We start from the raw sequence: 26357 nt of genomic DNA, 5'->3' as shown, positions 1-26357 counted from the left end.
TAGGATGCTCCTGACACAAAGCACCCACCGCTCCCACCAGAGGACTCTCCGGACCCTGTGCATCTGCATTCCTGCTTTAATTCAGACTCCTCTGTCAAAGCCATCTGAGCTACATTCCCAGGGAATCATAGAGCTTCTCTTCTTCTAGAAGACTCCATGCTCCATTGACATTAGGCCCACCACAGAAACTGTGCCACACCCAGTATACAGTGTCAACAGAGCAAACCATAAGAGGCAAAGAGAGGCTGTAAAAAACACAGCTTTGTTAAATGGAAAAGCAAAGGAAAACACTTCTCGCCACTCTCCTTACACAGACAGATCTTCGAAATTCCTCCACGAGCATTTCAGAGTATTAACACATGTTCTTGAAGTTTAAAGTATATTCTTTGAAGACGTAGCCCAGAGAATTGCACGCTGAACCTCAGAAGCAAGCACATTTTAACTTAATTTCTTCTTGAGCACACAATTTCTCCCTCAAGGGACAAAGATAAAAGATGGTGAAGGTAAATTTACAGCAAGGCCCTAATGAACACAGTTGGAATCAATTATTAGTTTTCACAAAGAGTTTACATGCATAGTTGAGGTCAGTATAGAGTAGAAAATAGCAAATTCTAAGTTTAATAAGCCTTGAGGAATCCAGACGTACCATCAGGATTTTAAACTTAATTTTTACTTGGTAATTTTAAGTATATATACATCTTTTTCAAAAATGAGTTGTATAACACTATTCCTAAGGAGATGGAAATGAATGGCCACTTACCCTAGACAGGGAATCAGTAACAGACCACCAAATTCCAACGTTGAGTTGAATGGTTTAAGGGTATCCACTAGGACTATGGGTGAGGGGTTACTTTCAATATCAGGCGTGACTCGAGAGAGCTGGATCCCCCTGCATCCCCCAAAGCTCATCCCAACCAGGACAATGAGCCATGAAAGCCAGACATTAGGATATCACTGTAGAGTTAGGAGGCAGCTCAACAGGTCAGAGTGTCTCTCGCAGGTAGCCCAGCAAATCTCTGATTCCTCCAAGAAGCCCATTTCATCTAAGCCCATCTCTCAGCAAACCTCATAGCCTACATAAGTTTGGAGAGGGAGTACCTGTTGAATTGGTCAGTTTTGGGTACTTCCTGAACCTGTGGTGGTATTTACTTCCTGAGTTCTAAGGAGTTTCCCTCTCTGATAGAATGTGCCATCTCAGAGGAAATTGCTAAATAACAAGAAGTTAAGAGGATTTAAAACATCTCACTGAAGCATTGCTGCCACAGCAGAGTCAAGGAGAATTTAAACAACCCTCATCCTGCCTAATACAGACTCTAAACCGGCAGAGGATCTTGACAGAGGAAGATTAATTCACAGGATGTGCCTGCAGAGCATCTACGACACACCAGGGGCTGTAGGTGTGGAAGAATGGCTTGACTTCATCCCTGACATCAAGTTGCATATAAATTTGTGGGTAGGTGTACTATGCATAAAATAGGACATGATAGATGAGCTGAAATGCAATCGATGTTTGTTGGAGACATGAGCACAGAGAAATTCACTTGGTGAAGTAGGGAACTGATGGAAATAATCAGCGAGAACAAGAATGAGGCCCTGGGACAACACTTCCAGCCAGGTCCTGTACGGTCTGTGCAGACAGGAGGAAGTGAAAGACTTACAGAGGGAGAGCTACTGGGCATGCCTGGAGCTGCATGGTGGTAAATGTTAATCCTTAAGGTGGAAGATCTGCACTTCAGCTGTCAAAACAAGTTTGTAGGTGGGCAGTGTGTGTGTGTGTGTGTGTGTGTGTGTGTGTGTGTGTGTGTGTCTATGTGTGTGTCTGTATGCCTGTGTCTTCCCACTTACATGTGCATTTGCACTGGAAGCTTTGATAAAAGAGTAGTCTCCATGTGCAAATCTACCTGTCTCATTTAAAAGGAATTAAATATCTTCTCTAGCCAATTCCCACATTTAATAATTAACAAGACAAGGCTTCAACCTAGGATGTCCAGCCCTGAGCAGTCCTTTCCTAATGTCAACTCTGGAAAAAACAAGAGGAGAAGATAAAGAAAAGGAACTGTATCATGACTATATTGGTAGGGGTGGGGCCACGGGGCTGGGGAACGGGGTCATGTTTGGTTCTCTAGATAGAGCATGCACCAGAGGGTTCCAATTCTTTGAACTCACCCTTAGGAATCACTTCAAGTTTGCTACTGCAGATAGTCTGAGAAATTACCTGAGTGGGTTTCCTTCCTCCCTCTGCAAGTTAGTATGGTATCTTGAACTCTGCAGTCTGACACTTCTCATGACCCGGGAGCTTCTGCATTTCTCACTGTGGTAACCAGTTCCATAGTCCTTCCCTTATATTTCACCAAAAAGATGTTTTGTTTTTCCTTTTGCAAGCAGAAGAAAAATTAATGCTTATACATCAGTCTTATAAATCTCTGACCACTAATGACTTAGGTATGTACATTTAATTTGGAAAGAGAACAGGTTGACATTTAATTTATATGCCTTTTTCTCGAAAATATAAAAAAGAACTTTGAACTAAATTTTTTCCATTTAAAATTTAATAAAGTCTTGAGTCCTGTAAAATTCAAGGTCAGGTGCCATGTTCAAGCTCGTAAATGTTCCCTGCCGTGGTTCTGATTCCTTAAGATGAGGTTGTAAGATGGCATAGGTTGGGTAGCATATAGCCCTAGATGTATGGGAATCACTCGGTGACATTCATCTCTATATTCTGCTCCTCTGACCCTCCCTGAAGAGAATTAACAATTCTATGAAGGGTGTTGACAGATGAATTTAAAGCACCTTAACATTTTCCTTCCAGAACAGTTGTTATGGTAGCTCAAAGTACTCAAAACTGGTAAAAACCGATGCTTATTTCATTCACTGGGTAGTAGGCATAGCATCATCTAGCATTATGAAAACTAGCCAGGATGAATGGAGCTTCTGAGTGAGTACCAGCCTGATTGCATAACTTATCACTTAAGTACGCTGGTCTTACTGTCAAGTTCTGGAGGGCATCCAAGAGCATTGACAGTAACCTTTGATGTCTGGGGTCACTAGCAAACAACCCACACCTGTCACTGAGCTCTCTGTTAGCATGTAAGGTGTGTGTGTGTGTGTGTGTGTGTGTGTGTGTGTGTGTGTGTGTGTGTGTGTGTGTGCAGCGTTCAGGTTCCATCTAAGCTAAGTGAACAGCTCCTGGAATCTCAGGCACCCCAGCATGTAGATGACCATCACTAGAACATCTACCACTTAAAATATAAGCCAATCTAATAAGTCCTGTTTATAATAATATACACATCCACTGCGAAAACAGCTATCACTTATCATATAAGCCAGTCTAATAAGTCCCATTTATAATATATACACATAGTCTACTGTCTCTATCCCTCTCGAATACCTTGCCTTATACTTGGAAGTATCCAGGTGAGAATGGTACACAAAAGGAAGGACTCTCAGATAACAGGTGAGTAAGGCTCTTGACTTCACCACTTGAAACTGAGGGTGAGCTCTGGGCTCCAAGACTCTCAAATGAAACAGAAGATTCTTCCCTGAGACCACCAAATCACCTTCTGTTTTCACAGTTTTCGTTAGGAGGTGATCTGGCTTTCCTGTCCTGGGTTGGATCACAGATAAGAAGTATCTGAATTACTAAAATGAGACCAAAGGATGGGCTGGGGACCTGTGGAGGCACCTACAAGGCAACAGAACTTCAGCTCTGACTTTAACACATCTCCAAGTCCTTATTTGCCTCTCCAGCTCTCACGGCCTGAAGTCAAGCACTGCAGATTTAAATTCTGAGTGCTCAGTTCAAAGCACACTTACATTCTGCATAAATGTCCTCACTGCCACTTACTGTTAGCACAGTACTTAACACAGGGCGCCCTGGTCAGCTTGCCTGGCTATGGTACTAAACTGAAAGGATAGGGACAGTTTTCATCTTTTAGCATTTTTGCTGTTCGATTCATCTTTGTGCTTCCATGCAGTTTGGGTCCAAAACCTGTCAGATCTGGCAGGTGGTAAGTAACTGTCTGTAGACCTTGAACCATTGAGAAACAGAAGCAGAGTGCGGAGCGAGGTTCACGCGTGAATTCCACAACATTCCTACCAGATGGGCTGTCTGCCTTGTGCTGTTTTCAACCTCTGGAATGGGAGTAATAGAGCCTACATCTAAGGGAGATGGAGAGATAAAAGCGTTTGCTTGGCCAGTGGAAAGCTGAGCATGCTAAAAGCACAATGGTACTATAAATTGATTTGGGTTTTGTCCTTTCTTTCTTCTTCCATTCATTCATTTATTCATTCATTCATTTTTGTCCTGGGAACTGAGCCAAATGCTTGTCCCCTGTGAAAGAGAGCTGATCCCTAGTACTGCTTTGTTTGTTTGTTTGTTTGGATTGTTTTTGTGGGGGAGAGTAAGCAGAGGTTGGTTCCTTTTGAGACAGGATTAGCCCACACATATTCACTAAATATTCCAGGCTGGGCCAGAACTCACTACCCTTCTGTCTCAGTGTCTCAATTACAGGTGTATGCCAATGCATATGGCTCAATAGATCATGGCATTTTTTTTACTTTCAGTTGTCTAGGTGGTAGAACATGCATTCAGAAGCTCATACCCCACACACTCATCCACCTTGGCTTAAGCTTCTTGCTAGTGTTACATAGGTATCCATGCCAGGTAACTAACTGCTAGCTAAAGACGATTCACCTTACAATCTTCCATTACCAACATCCTGAAATAGAGGCAATCACTTTTCAGTAGCCCCATTTATTGTACAGACTAAATGTCCTATTGCAGGTATGCTTCTCAACTCAATGTCAGTCAGACTGGTGACTGTGGTGACAACTCTGTGCTAACAGTCATCTTCCTGACAATGATGAATGACAGGAGTAGCACATTCCTAAGACTCTGAAGCAGTCAGAAGTCCTGACCTTTATCAGGAGCTCTTAGACTCCCCATGCTTTGCTTGGAAAGATGAGTCTTGGTCCTGAAAACATCTTAGGTGGATATGAGCCTTTGAGGGTGACTAGGAGAGGTAGAGACTGTGCAATTACCACACAGCTCCATTCTTGTCACTTTCAGTGGGGATGTGCCTGCTGCAGATGGACCAGGGCCCTTGCGCATCTGTGGCAAATGCTCTACCCTTGAGCTATATCACTATCCTGTTTAATGTCTACAGTGTTCTTGGAAGTTCACATGATCTACACACTTCATTCGATGGAATAGGAACCAAGCTTAGCTGTGGAACCTAGATCTCCATGACCCTGGAGAACCTAAATCCATCATGTAATTAGAAAATCTAAGTCCATAAATTCAATCCATGACCTCAGAGTAAGTATTTACCATCTCTAGGCTTCAGACATGTCCTTAGTTGGAACTTTAGCTTTACTTCCACAGATCATGGCACAGAATGGCAAGTCAAACCAGCACTGTATGCTGTTGGTATCTATACGGACTCATAGCACCATTTTCCAAGCCCTTGCTAACATTCCTGACTGCTTTCTTACATCCATGCTATGCTTATATCATCTTCCTAAGTATAGATATGGGAACGTTATATTAAAATTAACAATTTTTTAAACCTCACTATATGTATCTATGTGATGTCAAAGATAAACGTTCCATTTGGGAAAAATATTTGCATGGCCTTTTGGTAATGTAGAGGTTGTAAGTAACCAAGCCATATATGGAAGGAAATGAAGAAATGCCCCATGATAGCCATTGACTTCTAGAAACTACGGCGTATAATAAAGCTCTTCTTCCAGCCTTTGAAGAAATCAATCCTTCCTCACCTTGGCTTATGGTTTTGTGGTTTGGGGGTGGGGGGTGTTTTGTTTTGGTGTTTTGACTCCGCCTTCTAGAAACAATCATGTTTTATTTATTTTTTTAAGTCATGGGGGGAGTAATAACATATTATTCAAGAAACTACATTTTAATCTTAAAATTCTTCCCCTGGTAGATCTGAGAAAAGACATAGGAAGAACTGAATCCAGAGAACAAACAAACCATGGTAGAAAGAAGGCATGAGAAAACTTAGAGAGCTCCTCTCTGAAGGGATGCTCAGCCCCCAGTGAATCTCGAGGAAAGGGTATGGTCAACAGAGTTTAATGGCTTTCTGTTATTTTAAAAGCTTTGCGCCAACTACACAGGAGTGTTTTCTTAGTTGTGGAAGCTAAGTGATTAGACAGTGAGTAGGGTGGACTGAAGTGTCAGGTTCCACTCACAGCAAAATGCCAGTGGTTCTCACAAGTCTTCGCAGTTCTTACTAGACAAACGCCCCCAGGTGCAAAGGATGTCTGTAGCGACATTCCATGTGTCATAACTAAATATTTTCTAACACATGATCCTATCCAGGGTCTTTCATATCCAGCAACCTAGGAGGCACATTGCATGACACACTGGTGGCTTTCCTGGCAAGCAGATAATACAAGATATTGTCATGGAAACCACAGTTAGGCTTGAGCCTTTGTGGCTAAATTTCTTTAATTGTGTCCACTATGGATACCCTGGTTGCTGAGAAAGACACAGTATTTGTCAGGCAACTAGAGGAGTCTGATAAGTGGAAAGGTGGGTGTGTACAGCCACGCGTGTCCTGTGCCAGCTGCAACAGGCAATGATCCAAGAAGGGAAAATGTCTAGTTTGTTCTCAGATATGCTTCTGTTAAAAGTGCAAGCTTCTTTATGGTCACTATGACTACCATGCCTATGTCCACCCTTCACCACCCTAAGTATTCCATATTGAAGAAGCGAAGCTCTTGCTAAGCTACCTGGTAGGTTTTTTTTTTTTTTCCGAATTAATGTGAACTGTTGCTGTTGACCTATCAGTACCACTAGGTTTGTATCCTGGTTACATCCAGATCATACCAAATAAATGAGGTTGTCATGGAAATTTAATCTGAAACTCAGCCCAGACTGTACACCCCAGAGCCAGGTCTCATTTTTACACTTCTTATTGATGCTGAAATTCTTTTCTCCCAGCATCTGAAGACTCCACTACTCAAGTCTGTGGGGCAGAGGTTGCTCAATAATGGTCTGAGGTAGCAATGGGAAACCCAATATAATTTTTTTAACTTGGAATTTTTATAGTAGAAAGTTTCTTATATCAAAGGCCTTTTGGTGATCACCATCTTTTTAATATTTATACATTTTGAGAGTAAGTCCATAGATTATTTTCAGGCATATGTCCCTTGACAATTCTGTAATGTACAATTCCGATCTGTTCTAAATAATCCCCTTTCGCTAATTCAAGGTGTATTCTTGAGCATTTAGTACATAAGTTATACTTTGTCACTTGAGAACTCAGTCAATGAATTTAACTCATATGTTTTTAAAATTAATTTCTCAGATATTGGTACTTATGTTCCTAGAGCAGTGGTTCTCAACCTGTAGTCCAGGACCCCTTTGGAAGTCAAACAACCTTTCTACAGAGGTCACCTAAGACCATCAGAAAACAAGTATTTACATTATGATACATAAGAGTAGCAAAATTATAGTTATGAAGTAGCAAAGAAGATGAGTTTATGGTTGGGGTCATCACAACATGAGGAACTGTATTAAAGGGTTGTAGCACTGAGGTTGAGAACCACTATCCTAGAAGGCCACATGCCTGGAAGGTTTTGTATGACCTACATGCCTCAAACTGGGACTATGGAAACAGGAGGATGACCATGGAGACCTTCCAGGAAACCTGGGGCTCCTCAGCTACTCTGACGTGTGACTACAGTAGAGTTTTTTCCAGCCTTTTTTAAAAAAATTAACCTTCTATTACAGTCAAAGAATATGGGTTTACATATAGGAGGAAAAATTTGAACAGGATTTTGATAAAACTGCTATAGCACCCAATCCATAGGGTCCCGACATGTGACACAGGAGCTGTGACTGTCAGTTGGTCCTGACATCCCTCATCTCTGCTTTCAAACTCTTCTTACAACTTTATCTCAGAAATGGCTTCATTTCAAAGAATCTAATAGTCCTTCCAAGGGTATAGAATGACTTTCAGTGCTATTGTTGAGCTTTCATGTATGCTATCTAAAAGAACACATTTAAAGTAAAAAAAAATCATTAGGCTCAGAGAGCCTTCTCTTTATTAAAGATCAAAGCCAAGCTCAAAAATGGAACCAGTGAAAACATTCCTGGGCATGACAAACACACCCTTTAAGACATAGACTTAAGATAAGTCATAACCTCCATATTCAATACAGCAACGTAGCAAGACATGGCTGTTCCTTGTACCGTAGATGAGAAGAACCAAGTTCAGGAATGTTCTAAGGATGTTGTATTTCACACAGCCTGGGCTGTGTTAATATGCAGTTTGGTTGTGTTAACCCACTCACTGCATACATTGCAAGCTGATCTCTGCTAGACATCCTGGTCTCTTGGTCATATTGCCACAGCCTATGGTAGTTGGCATGAGAATGTCTCTCAAAGGTGTGGGTATTTGAACACATAGTTGGTGGTATTATTTGAGGGAAGCTTGGGAAGTTTGGCTTTGCTAAAGGAAGCGTATGTCTGAAGGCTGACTTTGAGAGTTCACAGCCTTGCCCCATTTCCAGTTCACTGTCTCTGCTTCATGTTCGTGGTTTACAATGTGACCTCTCAGCTTCTGGCTTCAGAAATGCGTGCAGCGTGCTATCATGCTTCCACTTTGCCATGGAGGTTTTCCCCCCCCACCCCTTTTGCCCCACCCCCTACTTTTTAATTTATTTTTCGTTTATGTTTTGACTCGGAGTTCTTCATTTCTTTCCCCAGAGCTGAGGACCTATGAACCAGGGCCTTGTGCTTGCTTAGAGCAAGATTTCTGTTCTACAGCTAAATCCCCAACCCAACTTCTATTTCCATTTTTTTCTTATCCTTCTGGAATCATAAGCCAAAATAAAGCCTTTCTAAAGTTACCTTCAGTCATGGTGCTCTATCACAGCAACAGAAAAGTATCTCTTACATGTGTCAGCCATTTGCCACACCATAAACAAATACTACAAAAGGAGGCCAGGGATTTGGGGAAGGAGGGGAGACTATGGAAAACCAGCTTAGCAAGCAAAACAGACTGCTTCAGAACCCTGCTTGTCTGAGACTTTTGGCAACAGTGTTATCTGAGCTCGACCCCCGAGTTGCATATAGCTGGTAGATTTTAGAGATCTGTGTATGAGACTGTGGGGTGTACATATGCCATAGCTTACAAGTGGAAGTCAGGTGTCTGTCCTCTCTTTCCTTGTTTGAGATGTGGTCTCTTATTTTTTGCTGTGTATGGGAAACACATGCCCAGGAACTTCTGGGGACTGTCTCTGCTTCATGTCTTGCCATAGGAGTCCTGGGACAACAGACACACAACCACTATATTCATCTTCTACCTAGTTTCTGAGGATTCAAATGTAGGTTCTCACACCTATGGGGAAAGCACTTTGCCCACTGAGATTTCTCTCTACAATCTGAAGTTGGTATCTAATATGTATTCATCACTGTTGCTAATGAACCAAAGGTGATCCGAAAGATATATATTTAGATACAACATCAGCGGTCAAATCCATGATAAGCATTTTATCACTGGAAGGAAAAAATGACAGTGTTTTAATTTAGTTTCTTCTATCTTTGCTGCATTTTTGATGAAGAGATTATCTCTGCACTGTTTTCCATTTCGCGCGTGCTAGTTTAATGAGAGAATTGCAGTCATGTGAAATGCTTTTCTAATGTTACCACTTATTAAATAATTTCTACAGCACCACAACCATAAAACATGAGGCGATGAACCACTAAGCCAAAATTTCTAAAACTAGATCTCTTCTCCCTTTTCTAAACAAGGAGAACTAAAGTCTCAGTATGTCATAAACATCATCTTCAATAAATGTTTCCAATGACCGTACCACAGTGAAGCATTTCTGCAAATGGGCACGCGGGTCACACAAGTTAAGTTTGTTTTCAGTTCTATACAGGTCTATGAACTTCAGGAAGTCAAGCCATTATGATCAAATTCAGCTTCCAATCATGTATCAGAAACCCTCAGGCCCCTGACTGAAGTTACAAAGAATAACAAAGGTTTTCATCAAAGACTTTCAGAAACACTGTACTTGGTGTATGGAGAAGCAGGTACACTAATTGTATATCATGACTAAAAAGTTCTATCTCTACAATGTTTTCTTTTTTTTAACATGACCCCAGTCAGTGCTGAGGCTTATTCTTTCCCAGTCTACTTTTATATCATTCTAGATACAGCAAAAAAAAAAAATCAGTTCGTAGATTAAAAAGTAATCAAGTAAAGCAGTAAGCAAAAAGATCACACAAGATAGTAATTAAGCAAAGTAGTAAACAAAGCCTTCTAATATTCATCTTTTAATTTTATTTTTCTTTGATAATTTATGTATTTACATTTCAAATGTTATCTCCTTTCTTCCCTCTCCCATACCTCCCTCTTCCCTCCCCCTGCTCCTATGAGGATGCTCCCCCTCCCATCTACCCACTCCAACCTCAACACCTTTGCATTACCCTATGTTTTCTATTCAAAGCTTACATCACTACTAAAAGTGTCTTATAGCTCCAGTATTATCCCATGTTGCATTCTTATCTCCAGTACCATGTCGCTCATGACTCCTGTTCTTCCTGAATAGGGGGGGCTTTAAAGTTCTGCTAGAACTTTATTGAGTTTTTCATTGTAGAAAATAAATAACATTCTATTAACAACTGTGTGAATATTGCATTCTCTCTCTCTCTCTCTCTCTCTCTCTCTCTCTCTCTCTCTCTCTCTCTCTCCAATATATATGAAATTGCCTGAAGTCACCTTCCACAGCCAAAAGGAACTGGTCTCTGAAGTTCGGAATGTTGAGTGGCAAGCCTGGGGTGGTGCTTGGAGATAGGCTTCCATAGAGCTGACTAAGGAAAACAAGGTCATAAGGGTGGAGCCCTAACCCAGTTATAACTGCCACCCGAAGAGAAGAGGAAGGTCAGGAGAGACACACAGACAGAAAGACACATGACATCACAGGTGAAGGTTGCTTTTCACAGGTCAGGGACAGAGAGACAACCAAAGGCGTTACCCCCATAACCCCAAATGCCTCTATCTTTGGTGGTGTTTTACTAGGGTAACCCAAATAGACAAATACAGCTTATCCCTTGTTTTGATCAGTCCCATTTCCATCAGCAATGCAATGAGAGAGAGTTCAGTTCATCAGCACTTTTAAAGAAAAAGACCTGAATAGTCGGCCTTCCCAAAGGGCAGCCACAGCGCCCAGAGCAGTGGGGAGCAGGCAATGCCCAGGCATAGCATAGCTGTAAACGTCCTTACCATGGTCTCCTGGAGCACCATACAGGATTCCTGCAGAGAAGTTCAGGATCAGAAGGCAATGAGGGAAATGCTGGGTATACATTCCACACCAGACTTCACCAGGGAGGCCAGAAGCCACCTGACCATGGCATGGGTAGACTGATAGCTAAAAGGAGCCTTTCTACCTGCCCCCTTCTTACTACTCCTGTAATTTGTCACTCACGTTCAGCAGCCTCTCTATCAGCCTCCCAGACCTTCCTCTGAGGGTGACCTGCATGAGTTCACCTGACAGAGAAGTTAAGAACATGCACTACAGCTGAATGACAGGCTTAGGGAAGTGCCAGATGGCCCTTCAGGCTACTTCGTGTTTTATTTTTGATGGTTCCATACTTAGCTCTCTTGCGATGTCATGGCAGCACAGAGCTGGAGATGATGAATACCCTCAATCCTGTGCTGCCCCATCCACCTACACAGGGGTTCTCTTGGAGTGCCTGTGCCCCAAACCTCTTCCAATACAACTATCTACAGAACAAGTCTGCTCTTTCCTTTAAAACTTGATGTCATTACTGTTAAAAAGTAGTTTTGAGCATGCATGCTTCAAGTATAAGTGTGTGCTTGTGTTTGTGTGTGGATCTGTGTATGTATGTACATATGTGTGTACCTGTGTTTCTGTGTGTGTACTATATGTATATGTGTGTCTGTGCATGTGTGTATATGTATGTCCATGTGTGTATTGTGTGTGGGGGGTAAATGTATGAGTTTTGTGTGTGTACCTGTGTCTTTGTGTGTATACTGTGTTTGCATGTGTGTCTGTGCATGTCTGTGTATGTATGTCCATGTGTGTATGTGTATGTGGTGGTGGGGTAATGAGTTTTGTGTGTGTGTACCTGTGTTTTTGTGTGTGTACTATGTGTGCATGCGTGTCTATGCATGTCAGTGTATGTATGTTCATGCGTGTGTATGTATGTGTGTGTTGGAATGTGTACTTGTGTGTGTGAATGAATATGTCCATGTGTGTGCCTGTGTGTGCATGTGATGTCTCCAAAATCCAGTGTAAAAACCAAGGACCACAGCAAGAAATAAAGCCAGAGTCAGAGTCTTGAATCGAGGGCACTAGAGGGCATTATAAGATTTTAAGCCCTGTTGGAATTTTAGAAATTTTAGAAGCTGAGCCAAGATGGTTGCAAAAATGAAAATGGGGCAGATGGTGTTTTAGTGGCTACTCAGAGAGAGCAGAATCTTAGATGGTTCCCACATGTCCTGCAGGAGATCATCTCATGTACTATATCCATGTGAAGCTGCAGAGAGTTAGACCCACACACATGTGAATGCTCGTGTGTGGATTGGACCTGGAACTGCCTTGACACTGGAATGCTCTACCAAACTTCTGCCCTTTAAAGCCAGAGAAAGGAAAACTGCCTTCCTTTGCTAGCAGTTAAGTGTCGTTCCTCTAAACTAAACAGCGTGTATTCAATCCAGCAGAAGTTGGCTGCCTCTTAGACACAGCTGAGCAGAGGTAACTGTATGGAATGGGAGACTCCAGCAGATTGCTTTGCAAAGTGGACATAACTGATTTCTGTTTCAAGATTTTGAGCCCCACTCTTTGCAAGCGGAACCCTCGACATTATACTAACTCTTTGGTATTGAAGTCTGAATCTACCCGGGATTACAATAGCCAATCACTCTGGGAGTGTGTGCTGAGTGTAGGAGGAATTCATTATTCGGTGTCTAAGAAGAAAGCATAGTGTGTGGCGTGAAGAGGGGCTTTGGATAAATCTTTGGAGAAGTATTTATTCACTTCTAGTCTACAAGCACTGTACTGCCCCCATCAGGCACCCAGTGAGGATCAGAAACTGAAGGGGACTCATGGGTGGGCAGAGCACATGCTCTGCTTAGAGGATCAAAGTTCAGGGGTCCTCACACAGACAGCATTGGCTGTGGGACACATGGCGTTGCTCTTTGGTAAGTCCAGTCCCCTCTGTGTCTCAGAGTTCTTCAGACTTTTCAGAAAATCTACAATTAACCATGACCCTTTCTTATTTACCAGCGCGAGTATTTAGGTTCTTTTTCATTCTACCTTTACGTCATTCTAAAGTGTTTAGAAATGGGGAGTAAGCTGTCTCTGACATCTGGGGCCACTCCCAGAAGCTAATTTGCTACCTCAGTTTGAAATAAATAAGGCTTTTCAGAAGCTGTGTGGAATTGTGCAGGTGCTGTGGGGAAAGAGTCTGGTGACTGCTTCTACAGACAAGACAGGCCCGTCAGCTGCCACATACCCTTCTTTTCCCACCTCTAGGTTGTTTGCTGAACAACAGTCTAGGCCTAAAGAGTTTGAAGTAAGTCAAAAGTGAATCCAAATGGGTATATTTTTCTTAGGTTTTCACAGTTTTATACATACATACTTATATACATATATACACACATACATATATACACACACATACATACATATATACACACATATATACACATATATACATATATGCACACATATATACATATGTACACATACATATATGCATATATATGCACATACACACATACATACATATATACATATGTACGTACATACATACTATATTGTGATTCTATTCAGTCTCCCTCATTTCTGTCTGGTACCCCCTTCTTTTCCATCTCAACCTCCTATTCTTCCCACCTAATCCCCCAGTAACTACAGGACTAGTAAAAATGATACCCTTCCTCCAGTAACCATAAACAGTCATCATTTTCTTGAAATAGGTGAAATGGGGCCTCATGGACACTTCTATCCATAGTACAAAGTTGAAGACCTCAATATAGCGAAGTCATTCATGACTTATGGTTGTACTCACCAGCTTAGGCCCCTGATTGCGTTAGCAGGGTGCTGGGTTTTCTGAGTGTAACACAGTAGCTGACTCTTGTTATCTGTATGCAAGGATGGGGACAGGTAACAAGCTATTAGTGTCATCTTATATAATTGTGATCTATAAGCCCTCTCTTCCTTCCAAATCCATTCATTTATTTTTCTAGGCCCAGAAGCAGATGAGCCCATTCACTCTGTGTGGGTGTTTCTCTCATCAGTTCAAAGACAAGGGCTCCTATTTAGGAACTGTCAAGTTCAGAAAAGTGTTTTTGCAATTGCGCACCTTCGCTTTTCACACAGGGAAACCTTCAGACTTCTATGGAAAAGCCAGCAAGAGCCCGAAGTAAGCTTCAAAGCTGGAAAATGCCCATTCACTTGCTACTTTCAAGACCTAATAATGAGGCAGTAGAGGTGGGAAAAGAAGGAAGAAAGAGAAGAAGAGGGGGTGCTATTTCTCACGGAGGTGGCCAGCTGGGAGGCTGATGGGAATCTCAAAGGGGAGAACACCAGGTAATTAAATCTTGGCTGTAGGGCTGTGACAACAGCAGTCAGCAGATGCAGAAAGAAAATGACTTGGGGCCAGATGCTCACAGGGAATAACTGATAAGGAATTGCTGTCCAGCCAGAAAATTCACTCAAACTCTCTTCAGGGACATCTTGCCTTGGGGATGCTGCTGGGAAACCCTTGACCTGCCTCACCCAACCATGGAGTCCTCCCCACACTCCCCCAGAAAGCTCTCTTTGCACAATCTTACTTAGCTCTGTGCTTTCTGCTGCTTCCTTGATTCCAGGCTTTGGGAAATTCCCCAGCTTGGTCTGTCCTGGGTTTAGGCTTGTATACTGCCCCTTCTGCCTTCCTTGAGAGTATGAACACAGGTGGAACCCTATGGTGATTGGTAAGTATGCCTCAAGGAATTCTGGGTGAAATCCAGAAACAAAGGGAGAAGAAGAAGAAGGAAGGGAAGATGCAGGAGAGGAAAGGTGGGGCGGGGGGGAATCTCCAGGTCACAGTAGGAAACAGTACAGAGGAGTGAGCCTGTGTTTTGAGTCACACTTGCAATAGAATGCAGAAAGGGAAGGACATCAGAGGCTTGGTCACACTGTGCCAGGAACTAAGCTAGGGCTCTGTATGGGGAGGGGAGCTCCCAGCCAGCCATCTCTCTCATGTAATCCTCTGTCTACCCTTCAGATAAGGAAAACAGGTTTAGGAAGATGAAGGCATTTGCCTGTGGACTTAGCTAAGCATGACTGAGCTGAGGTTTAAGCTCTGGGTATTTCTGGCTGTGCATCTAAAGATGCTTCTAGAAGACTTAAGAGCTAATTTCGCAGACATGATTTAAGCTATGGACAGTTCTCGATGTTTAGACATCTCTCCCCAAAAAGGCAAATCCTAACAGGATAAGCTCTGCACACCCTCGCCACAAGGATTTCACATCCACCTGCTTCCATTCCAGTAGCTAATTAGATCAAGATGGGAATCGTGACACAAACCATAGTTCAAACTAGCTAATTAGATTAAGATCAATAGAAGAATCTTTTTCGACCAAGGTGCATTTGGACATTTCTGGCAGAGATATCTGCATGTTGAGTCAATGAGACAAGGAGGAAAAACACATGTTAAAGAGTGTTTTCATGCCAGACTCCTCTGTCCTCCTTAATGAAGCAAGACCAGGGCTCGAGGAAGCAGCAGTAGACTGTGTAACCAGAGGAAGGAGGCTAAGCGCTGGCTACAGAGGTTTATGGCTTAGGAACTAGCAGGTGCCAGGGCCTCATTAGGTTGCTATTTGAGCCTTAGTGTACCCATCCTGCACAGGTTTGCAAATCAACGTGATGATTTTTAAACTTTCCTTCTAGAGCAGTGACTTGCAGCCTTCCTAATGCTGCAACCCTTTAATACAGTTCCTCATGTTGTGGTGACCCCCCCAACCATAAAAGCACTTCGTTGCTACTGCATGACTATAATTTTGCTACTGTTATGAATCAATTGCAATGTAAATATCTGTTTTCTGGTGGTCTTAGGCGACCCCTGTGAAGGGGTGTTTGGACCCCACTAAGGGATCGTGAACAACATGATTGAGAATTGTTGTTCTAGCCTCATTATCTTTATGTCTATTTTACAACTCTTTAATGAGGCTGTTATTCTACTTGTCCTCAATCACAAGAAAACTGGGATTTTTTTTTAACTGAAACTGCTGCCATTTCCCAGATGAAGTGAAGAAGCCGGGCTCGAGGCTGAAGGTTTGGTGGTGGAGCACATAGCCTTGGGTTAGTGGTATCTTATATGTCAGGGGGCAATGTTCAAGCCCTGTATCCATTGTGAGACTTACTCGCTTGACTTTGAGCTTTGCACATTCAGAACCCTCACCCATCACAAGCCTAACGTGTTAGGTTCATAGTAAATCTTGACACATGATGGCTTCTCAAATTCCTCTGAAGAGCAGCAGCACAGGAGAGACCACATTCATTCATATAGTGTAACTCTTGCACACCTTAGAGGCACCTAGAAAGTTCTCCTAGGCGCTGTGTACTCCACAATAGAACTCTCTGGATGAGGTCAGAGAATGCTAATTCTAAAACTTTCTCAGGGTTCATCTAGAATATTCCCCCTGAAGATAAACTTTCTGCTATATTTTATTTGGTGTTTCACTCAGAGGACTATTATTTTTTAAAATAAAAATGATATAAAATATATCAATACTGATATAACTATGTACAGGATTCACTTTGCAAATACCTTCATTTTCCCTTCCTTCATCAGTTGATGTCTACATAGCCCAGATATGGAACATAGAATAATTCTTTGTGAAAAATCAAGACAGATGAGCAGGTAAGGACAAATCTGTGATTTCATAAAGGTACACTTTCCTTCCTATTCTCCTACATGGTTAAGAGCAGAGAACCCTGAAGGCTCAGAGGTCTCCAGTTGTAAAGCCCACATAGACAACAGCAGAGCTGTCTTTATTAAAGGGTGCAGGAAGAGACTAGATTCCCTTCTCAGTGGTTTCCTGTGTGAAGTCCCCAGGGTCTCCTGTTCTAGGGTATAGGATGAAGAACAGGGATTAGAAGAACAAATCCTGAGGAAATACAAGATGTTAATTAATAAAAGAATAGAGATAGCCAGAATCTGATTGCCCAACTTCATGATCTAGCCCCATAGCCTACTCTGAAATTCACATCAACACATACTGTGTGGTACAGTAGTATTGAGAATGTAACTTGAACAAAATTATTAGGTCATGAGGACTCATCCCTCACTGTGAATGAACCAAGCTCCTAGTAAACAGACATTTTGTGTACTATCAAGCCTTTTTGTGCCATGAGAGGGTACAGTATTCAAGGTGTGGCCTTAAGAGAAATGAAACCTTTACCAAACCCTGAACAAGTCTAAATTTGAACTATGGTCTCCAGGACTGGAAGGGCGAAATCTGTCCTTTACAGAGTACCAATATCAAGTGTTTTGTTATAGCAGCACAAACGAACTGAAGGAAAAGGCTACATACCAACAAAAACAAAGGTCCCAGGTCCAGTTTGGGTAGGAGATGCAGACACTAGGGTCCTGATGTCAGACAGATGACATGGACACATCAGGGGAAGCAGAGGGCATTGAGGGCTCATCTGTGGTCTCTACATATATCCTTAAGAAACACAAACTTATTGTAGAGAAGAGAAATCTGGTCAGCACTAGGGCGAGCCCTCAAAAAATATTGAGTCATGAAGATTATAGAATGTGGGGTGAGGTTGTGATGCAATGTGCTCCCTAATATTATCCTCCCACCATATGCTGGATCTCAGTGCTTTTTCCTCAGTGGCCTGGTATGCATAATTTTTGCAAGATCATAGATATAACGAAGATAGGTACAAGCCAGATGGTTTGCCCCAAGGCTACACTAACTAGATGCTCTTGAAATCCTACTTAACCCTCAAGTATCCTCAAAGTCCTGCATGCTTTTATGAGGCAGATTCCACCCCAGGTTTTGCAAACAAATTTGCATGCAAAAACATTATACATCATGCTGGGTATGCAGCTCATTTGCCTGACAAGCAAAAGTCATAAGGTCTAATCCCAGCAGTGCAGCATCTGGGAAAGAAAAGCAAGGCACACAACACAGAGAATGAAAGAAAAACTAAATGCAGACAGGAATGGAGGTTTGAGGTCCAATCAGGGCTGTAGCTGCAAAAACCAGGGTCCTAAATCAAACAGGAATAGTAGATACATAGGTAGGTATGTGTGCATATGTGTATGAATATTCAAGCATGTGCATGTATGTGTGTGATTTACCATGTTCTCAAGTACATAGCCTATACTCCTTTATGTATATCTTTACTGAGTTCACTGTCTAAATACCAGCTTGCTCTCTTGAGGGTTAAATTAGTGGAACATGACCCACAGCATGCTGGGAAAGGAGGTCTTAGATCTAATTTAAAGTTAAAAATAGAGAAGCAAGAATCCTGGGAAAATATCCCGAGATATCTTTCATACCATACATAGTTGAATGGAAAGTCTTCCTCTGTGGTTTAGGGCAGGTAAGTGCTCGGTAAATTCCTACAACTTGACAAAAGAGTCAGTGTGGAAGATACTGATGTCTCGGGCCATCAGGACATCTATCCATATCTTCCAGTACTGTGTCAGAATGATGTGTTTTCAGATTCATAGACAGCTCTACCCTCTATAGTATGAATATTCCACTTTCCACTTGCTATTTTGTTCCTGTCAGAGACTCTAAATTCTTCTCATTCCCCTCTCTCTATACCCCAGATGGTAGGGTCTGGTACCAAATAAATGATGGGAGGAGGTCAGACACATATGGATAAATGACAGCCTTGTGGCACTGGGCCTCCTGCCCCTCTTGGTGGCTCCTATCACAGTGTGCCCAGGCTTCCTTTTTGCTATTCCACAAGTTGCCCAGCTAGATAGAGGTGCAGGTCAGGGAACCCAGGGAGAGCAGGTCCTTCCTAGCCTGACACTGCTTAGGTGATTTCAGAGAGCATTATCACGCATCTTAGTTCCTCCTGGACACATAGGGAAACTGAGATTTGGGAGAACAAGGGCATTGTCTCAAAGGACCCATCTTACACCTGAAATCCATTGGTAGCATGTGATTTCATCCCACTCTGTGAAGTAGAGATGTTCTCAGCTTTCTTAACATTTTGCTGTAAGGAACAAAGTACAAACCACCACACGTTGAGATCAGCCAGTCCCAAAGCCTCTGCATCTCAGCAGCCTTCTGTATAGCCAGAAGACCCATTGTAAAGCTGTGAAATTTCCACTGGATTCTGCTCTTTCACTTGCACATTTATTTGTAATGTACTTATCCACCATAGAAAGGGAGGGAGGGGGGAGGGAGGGGGAAGGAGGGAGGGAGGGAGGGAGGGAGGGAGGGAGGGAGGAAAAAAAGAAAGAGAGGAGGGAGGGAGGAAGAGAGTGAGAAAGAGAAACAGAAAGGAAGGAAGGAACGAACGAACGAATGAAAGAACGAAAGAATAGAGATGGAAGAGAAAAGCAATTAGCTTTCTGTCTTTTTGATCACTCACACATCTATTACACCCATCCTTCCTCTCCACCCAGTGTTTCCTTTCCACATCTTCTTACATGTTATATTGCACCCACACTCGTGTTTGTTTGCATATGAACATATACTGTAGGCAAGGATCTGTGCACTGTGGAGACCATGTGGTCTCTTTCTTTCTGAGATCATGTGACTTAACTTAATATTATGCACTCAAAGTATATCTATTTTCCTGCAAAAACTGTGACTTTGTGTCCCTTTTAGAGCTGAATTACTATTATTCATTTCAACGTTCATAGCAGAAAATGTTATTAACTTCATAAACTATCACTGCCTTGACGTAACTTGCAAAGAGAGGAGCCCAACAGAGATAGGACGGAGACTCCTGCCTTGGCTAGTGAGTGGTCCAGAGCCAACTCAAAATGCATCTTCTGGTGACACATTCCCAGTGCTTCACTGACAAACAGCCTAGCCTCACAGAATCAGGGTTTTTGGTGCTACAGTGAGCTCAGAGGGCAATGAGCAGGTTTATATATTTCAGCCACCTTGCTTTAATCCTCATTAGTTTAATTTAATGTGCTTAAGATCCTCACATTCTGTGACTAACGCATCTCAATTTTACTGACAGAAAACCTGAAGCTCACTACAACTTTACAGCTTGATTGAGGTTACACAGCCCAGCAATAAGCAAGCTGTTTAAGCCCTCAGCTGCCTGGATCTTACACTGGGTTGTATCTGCTAAGAGGTTTTTTTTTTTTTTTTTTTTTTAAATGCAGTCTCAAACAACCATCTCCCTTCCATCCTCTCTGCATTTATCCTTTAAACCTGATTATTAATTTGCAGCATCCTAGAGTCACAAATAAACTGTTAGGTGCTGAAGTTACCAATTAAGTGTGATTGTTTTATTTGGTTCAAGGAGATAAAGGCTCTCCCGTACCCCATCTGTCATAAAGGCCTTGCTTAAAAATCAATCGCTCAGTAGAGACATGCTAGCCCAACATGGAGATAAAAGGGAGATTTAAAAGTCATGATGCGAATCTGTCCTGGAGGCTAATCGAGTATGGAGGGCAGGAGAGGAGTGGTCTGTTGGTGTTCTCAGCCTCCTATTAGCGCTCTCATCTATTTATTGTCAGGGCTATCATTAGGAAGATTAAAAACCCAGTGCCTACAAATAGTCCTGAAATTTTTGTCTTTCATTAGTGACTTATTATTATTATTACTGTAGCCCTCTCCCCCCACCCCCAGCAAAGACAATGATTTCTTAGTCTACATCAGGATGTAATCCATAGAGGATTCATCGGGGCTGAGAAAATATTAAACGTTATTTCCAACCTCCGCATCCATTGTCAGAGGCCATTGCTGATAATAATAGCTTTAATTTATAGAATTATAAATAATACAATAGTGACACCAGGAATCTAGGATCGTATAAATCTGTCACCGATCGGTACAAATGAGCATTGCTAAATGAAACCCAGCTATAAATATAGCCTGTACCATCTCAAGATAGGAAAAATTTACAAAAATAAAAAGAGCCGAAACCATAATTGCAGTAAAGATGTAAACCTCTTCAGTCACCAGAGGGCTTTCACCTTGAAATATGAGCCGTCTTTGTTTCCCCTTTTTCTCCCCCCTCTGTTGAAATTTCAAAATATATTGAATTTGTTTCTTATGAAAGGAAGCAGGCACCATGCATCTTGTCTCAGGCAATGCCCCTGCATGCAAGCTCATGCACCCTCTATAACTTACGCAGCAATCATGCCATAACACTCACCCCGCTCCTTACACTGAGTAGATATATGGTTTTACAAATGACCTACATGGTTTTGGTATTAGATGGCATAGGCGGTATCATGGGTTTTTTTTTTCTTTTTTCTTTTTCCTTTTAAGAAACACATTTGCTGCCTAAAATTAATGAAATCTGCTTGGAGGAATATTCTCTCTCTAGAAGAAGCATCATCTGCCCACGGTGGCTGAAGGAAGGCATTTCTGTGACCATTGCTGCTGTTTTAGGCACTGCTCTATTGATTCCTACAGGAAAAGACCCTAACTGCTTTATTCAAAGCTCACAGAGCACAAATATAGAACTGAAAGGGCGAGAATAAGCTAGGTGGACCCACTTAATATTCCTGCCAAACATGGATCATTAAAAACATCTTCAATCTAAATAAATGGTCTCAATTTAAAAAGTGCTGAGAGATGGCTGTCCCTACGGAAACGGGGTTGCCTTTCACTGGATATGTCTGTTCATGAAAGAGCCAAGAGAAGAAACTGCCTTCTCAGAGCTTCAAAACCATTCTTAAATGTGGTTGCTAGACATTTGTTTGTTTGTTTGTTTGTTTGTTTGTTTTTGTTTGTTTGACATCCACAGAAGTATAAGGTTTATAAAAATCAAGTCTTGATTTTACCAAGATATTTCAGGAGTTGAGTGACTGGGAAGGTGGCTCTGGGTGAATTTCCTGCTATGCAAACATGAGGACCTGAGTTCAGATGTCTGGCACTCACATGAAAAGCTAGATGTGGCCACCTTACCTGGATCCCAGCATAGGGAACAGAAGCAGAGAAAAGTAGTTCCCAGAGGGCTTGATGGCCAGCCAGTCTAGGCAAAAATGGCAAGATTCTGTGGGATATCTTGTTTCAAAACACTAACGAAAAGCAATTGAGGAGGACATTAGAATGTTAACCTACATACATGAGTCCAACATGGGCAAGCACATATATGTGCTCATATGCATTGCACATACCTACACACACACACACACACACACACACACGCACGCACGCACGCACACACGCACGCACGCACGCACGCACACAGCAGAAGGAGAGTATCTAGGGATAAAAGGTGATATTTGCCTATAAACATCCAAGCAGATAATTCCAGATTTCCAGTCAAAATCCATCTTCAGATTGTTATTAATTAGATAAAATCTAATTAATGCTTAGTGTGGTGGAAGGGCTATGCTGAGAAGTTTAAATCTATTCATGGGCTCTGAGAGCTTCTAGAACCCTATGCCAGCCAAAGCAATTCCAAGCAGCTAAGGACTGGACACTCAGGGCTTCTCTCACTCCCTGTCTCAGTAAAGGCAGCCACACTGCTGGAACCTCTTTAGGAGAATGACTGTTTGTTTTAGGACCCATTCATCAAGGTCCAGCTCTCCTGGCCCCACCCTTTGCCCTGATGTAATCACTGTTGTAGAGCAGCAAAACAGACTAACATCTACCCTGTGGGCCACCACTCAAACTTCAGAACTCCTTTCCCCTTCTAGAACTTTCACTATTCTCTGCCTGTCTCTCATCATGTGGAATGTGTGTAACAGACACCAAAAGTGATGGAAGTAACTGCTCATCCCTCACCGCCACTAACTCTCTCACCATCTTCCTGTTGGCCTTGATGGCTCCTGTCACCTCTCCTCAGCCCCTTCCCCTTACCATTTTCATAGCTGACCAAAGTAGCCCCACAGCTTCCAGGTATTATGAGTTAGAACAACAAGGTTTCTTTTATGTGACAAAGAGCTGAAGTATACAAGCAAGGGGTGGCAGAGGAGGAGGCTTTCTTGGGCTCTTAGTTTCAGGGATTCTAGAAGCTTTAGGTACATGGTAGGGGAGGCCTATTCACATCATGGCTGCTTAAACCAGAGGAGGCAAGCAGCTGAATTCCCATTACAGCTTTCAATAGCATCTTATCCAGGACGGTTATAGCAGTGAAGAAACACCATGGCCAGAAACAACTTATGGAGAAAATGGTTTATGGGGCTTACACTTTCACATTGTAGTCCACAATTGAAGAAATCCGGACAGGAACTCAAGCAGAGCAGGAACCTGGAGGCAGGAGTTGATGCAGAGACTATGAAAGAATGCTGCTCACTGGCTTGCTCCCTGTGGCTTACTCAGTCTTCTTTCTTATACAATCCAGGACCACCAGCTCAGGGGTGGTACCACCCACCATAGGCTGGTCTCTCTCATATCATTCACTAATTTTAAAAAAAATTCCCACAGCTGGATCTTATGGAGGTATTTTCTCAATTGAGGCTTCCTCCTCTTGAATGACTCTAGCTTGAGTCCACCTGACATAAAACTATCCAGCATAAATTGCATGCTCCCATTGTGCTACTTTCCCTAGACAAATTCACCCAACAAAGCAAGAGCAATCCAAAGAAACAATTCCACCCCTTCCAGCTCAGTAGGCTAGTCAGTTTGCTGGAGTTACTCACAGGCATGTGAGAGGAGACTTCTTCCTCTCAGTTCCTTGTAGGCTCTCCTCTTTCCAGCAAGGATTACTGTATCTACAACTAACGAATTTGGGAGAGGCCTGGGAACCTTGCAGGTTCCAGTATCTTCCTAAGGCTAGTACCTTTACCTTACTTTCTGAAGCTTGATAGAATGTTTTTTTTTTCTTTTTCTTTTTTTCAGAGCTGGGGACTGAACCCAGGGCCTTGCGCTTGCTAGGCAAGTGCTCTACCACTGAGCTAAATCCCCAACCCCGATAGAATGTTTTTGACCCAACTTCCTTTGCCAGAGCGCTATTGCCTGAAAGTCTCACCATCAATTGTGGCAAAGACTAGAGACCCAGCTGTCAGCATGTGGGCCTTTAGGGGATATTCCAGATACAAATGGTGGCAAACAGGCTGTAGAGTTAAGCCTATGTCCTGTTTCCAACCTCATCACTTATGTCAATTTAATGTCAGTAAATGAATTCACTTCCTGAATTCAGGATGTGGGCTGGATGCTTCCTTTATGAGCCTCTACTTCTGCCAACTCTGCTCCATCCCAGGGAAGCTGGACTTGGCAGCTGAGATTTGTTTAATGGGATGATACAGGGTTTTGTCTTCTCAGTTCCTTCTCAGAAAAATTTCTTGGGCTCCATGCACCCTTCCCAGAAAGCAGCTGTGCTTGTAGGCAGCTTATGTCACAGGCTCTGTTGCCTAAGGAATCCAAAAATTCACCCTCCCCGCTTGCTATGGGTGGTGGTGGCTCAGCTGTTTCTCAGACAGAAACTTGGAGCCCACATGCAGACTTTGAACATGTCTTTCTTTCCTGTTGGGCCCCTGGCTGCTGAGAGCTGCTCTTATCATTTGTCTTCTGTGGTCTGTGTTTGTTTCTGTTTCATGAACTGTGAATGGGTGAGATAGAATGGGATGAGCTACACTGAGCCCTGAGCAAATGACAGCAATATAGAGTGGGTCTGGGTGTAAGTGGGATGTTGGTGCTAGAAGAGGAAAGTCCTCAAGTCCAAAAATAGCTCATGCAAGGCCCAAATCTGTCTCTGTCTTTGTCTCTCTAACTTTCATAGCCTTCTTGCCACATGCATCTGCAGAACCAGGCCTCTCAAAGTTGTTCACAAGCCAATCTATGAGTCTGTATCAAGTCACATAATAGAAGTAAAGTCAGGCGAGCATGAAGGCACAATGTAGGTAGCAGACCCCTCGCCCACCGTTCAGGTGGCAGATCTGCAGGGATCTGCTACCGGAGGATTTATAACTTAGAATAGCTTACAAAATTAGGATCCTAGTTTCTGCGTCCAGCGATTGTTACCTGTAGATATTAAACTAAGCTTGTTTAAGGTGTTAAGGTGTTTTCCTTCATGTGGTGACTCAACTGGGTTCCAGAGAAAGCCGGCTCCTTCACTTGAACTTTATTCCCATGCTTTGCAAAGACTGAGGTGGCCAATGAACCACGTCAATCTCTTCATCCCGTATTGACTCCCTAGTTTCTCTACCCTGACGGCCATCTAGCAGCTCTTCCTCTCACTTAGAAAACCTCCCTTAACCTGTTAGAATAGTGTTGAAATTCCTGAAGCCGAGAATCAGCAGCTTCTATTCCTTTGAAGTGAAGGATGCCAAAGGAAGGATGTTATCTCTGGAAAGTTCAAATCAAAGTTTCCCTAGTTGTAAACATGGTTAGTGGCTGCTGGTTCACAGACAAGAGTTATGTGACCCCCAGGAAGCTGCAGAAGGAGTTTGTGCCCTATTACTTCAATGTACTGGCTTTCCTGTGCAATCAGTTTGGAGAATCAGAGTCTAAGTCCAGCAAGTAGGTAGAATCTTTTGCCAGAAAAAAGCTATGAAGTCACATTTCCCATCTTTCCCAAGATTAAGATTTTAGGGCTGGAAGCAGAACCTGCATTTAGATTTCTTATTGAGTTTTCCAAGTAGGAACCAAGGTGGAACTTTTGAAAATATCTGGTCAACCCTGAGGGACAAGTAGTGAAGTTCTGGAGGCCAGAAGGACCCATTGAAGCCATCAGACCTCACATATCACAAACGATTAGGCAAATCATTCTTAAAAAGAAAAAGGCTCTATGAAAGCACCATGAAGTCAGGCCAGTACAATAGGACAAAGGGGCCTCCTTTTAGATTCCAAAAAATATGGTACAAAAAAATTTTTAAGGCCATCTTACTACTCAGTTGTAATATCTGTCCCCAAGATAGAAATGCCACCTAAAGAGGGAAGAAAGGGGATGAGGGGTTAGCCGAAGAATCATGATGATATAACTTCTATTGACCAGAAGAAAAATCTAGAATGCTCAGTCACCAATACACTTCACTGTTGTCCAACTTGACTTTCTCTAGGGTTAACCTTATGGGAAAACCAATGCCCAAGGTCACTATGTGGAACAAGGAACATTGTGGGGGTGGTATTTTTGGACTAGCTAATTGTATGTGTAATGAAATATACTATGAATGTTGAAAAAAGGAAGTAAAGTTACAGAGGAGACTGTGGAAGAGGGAGGTGAACCCCTTGTGACCATGTGTTCCAGCATCATGAAAG

The 26357-nt window shown here is 42.5% G+C and overlaps 1 pseudogene; it reads left to right on the top strand.

Moving 5' to 3' along the window:
• LOC116906038 overlaps positions 1-25891 on the top strand; it is a 31641-nt pseudogene extending 5750 nt beyond the window's left edge.
• The last annotated feature ends 466 nt before the right edge of the window (positions 25892-26357 follow it).

The sequence above is a fragment of the Rattus rattus genome, chromosome 7 (assembly GCF_011064425.1).
Source record: "Rattus rattus isolate New Zealand chromosome 7, Rrattus_CSIRO_v1, whole genome shotgun sequence".
NCBI classification, from domain to species: domain Eukaryota; kingdom Metazoa; phylum Chordata; class Mammalia; order Rodentia; family Muridae; genus Rattus; species Rattus rattus.
Note: the sequence above shows the minus strand (reverse complement) of the source record. Positions and strands in the feature narration are given on the sequence as shown.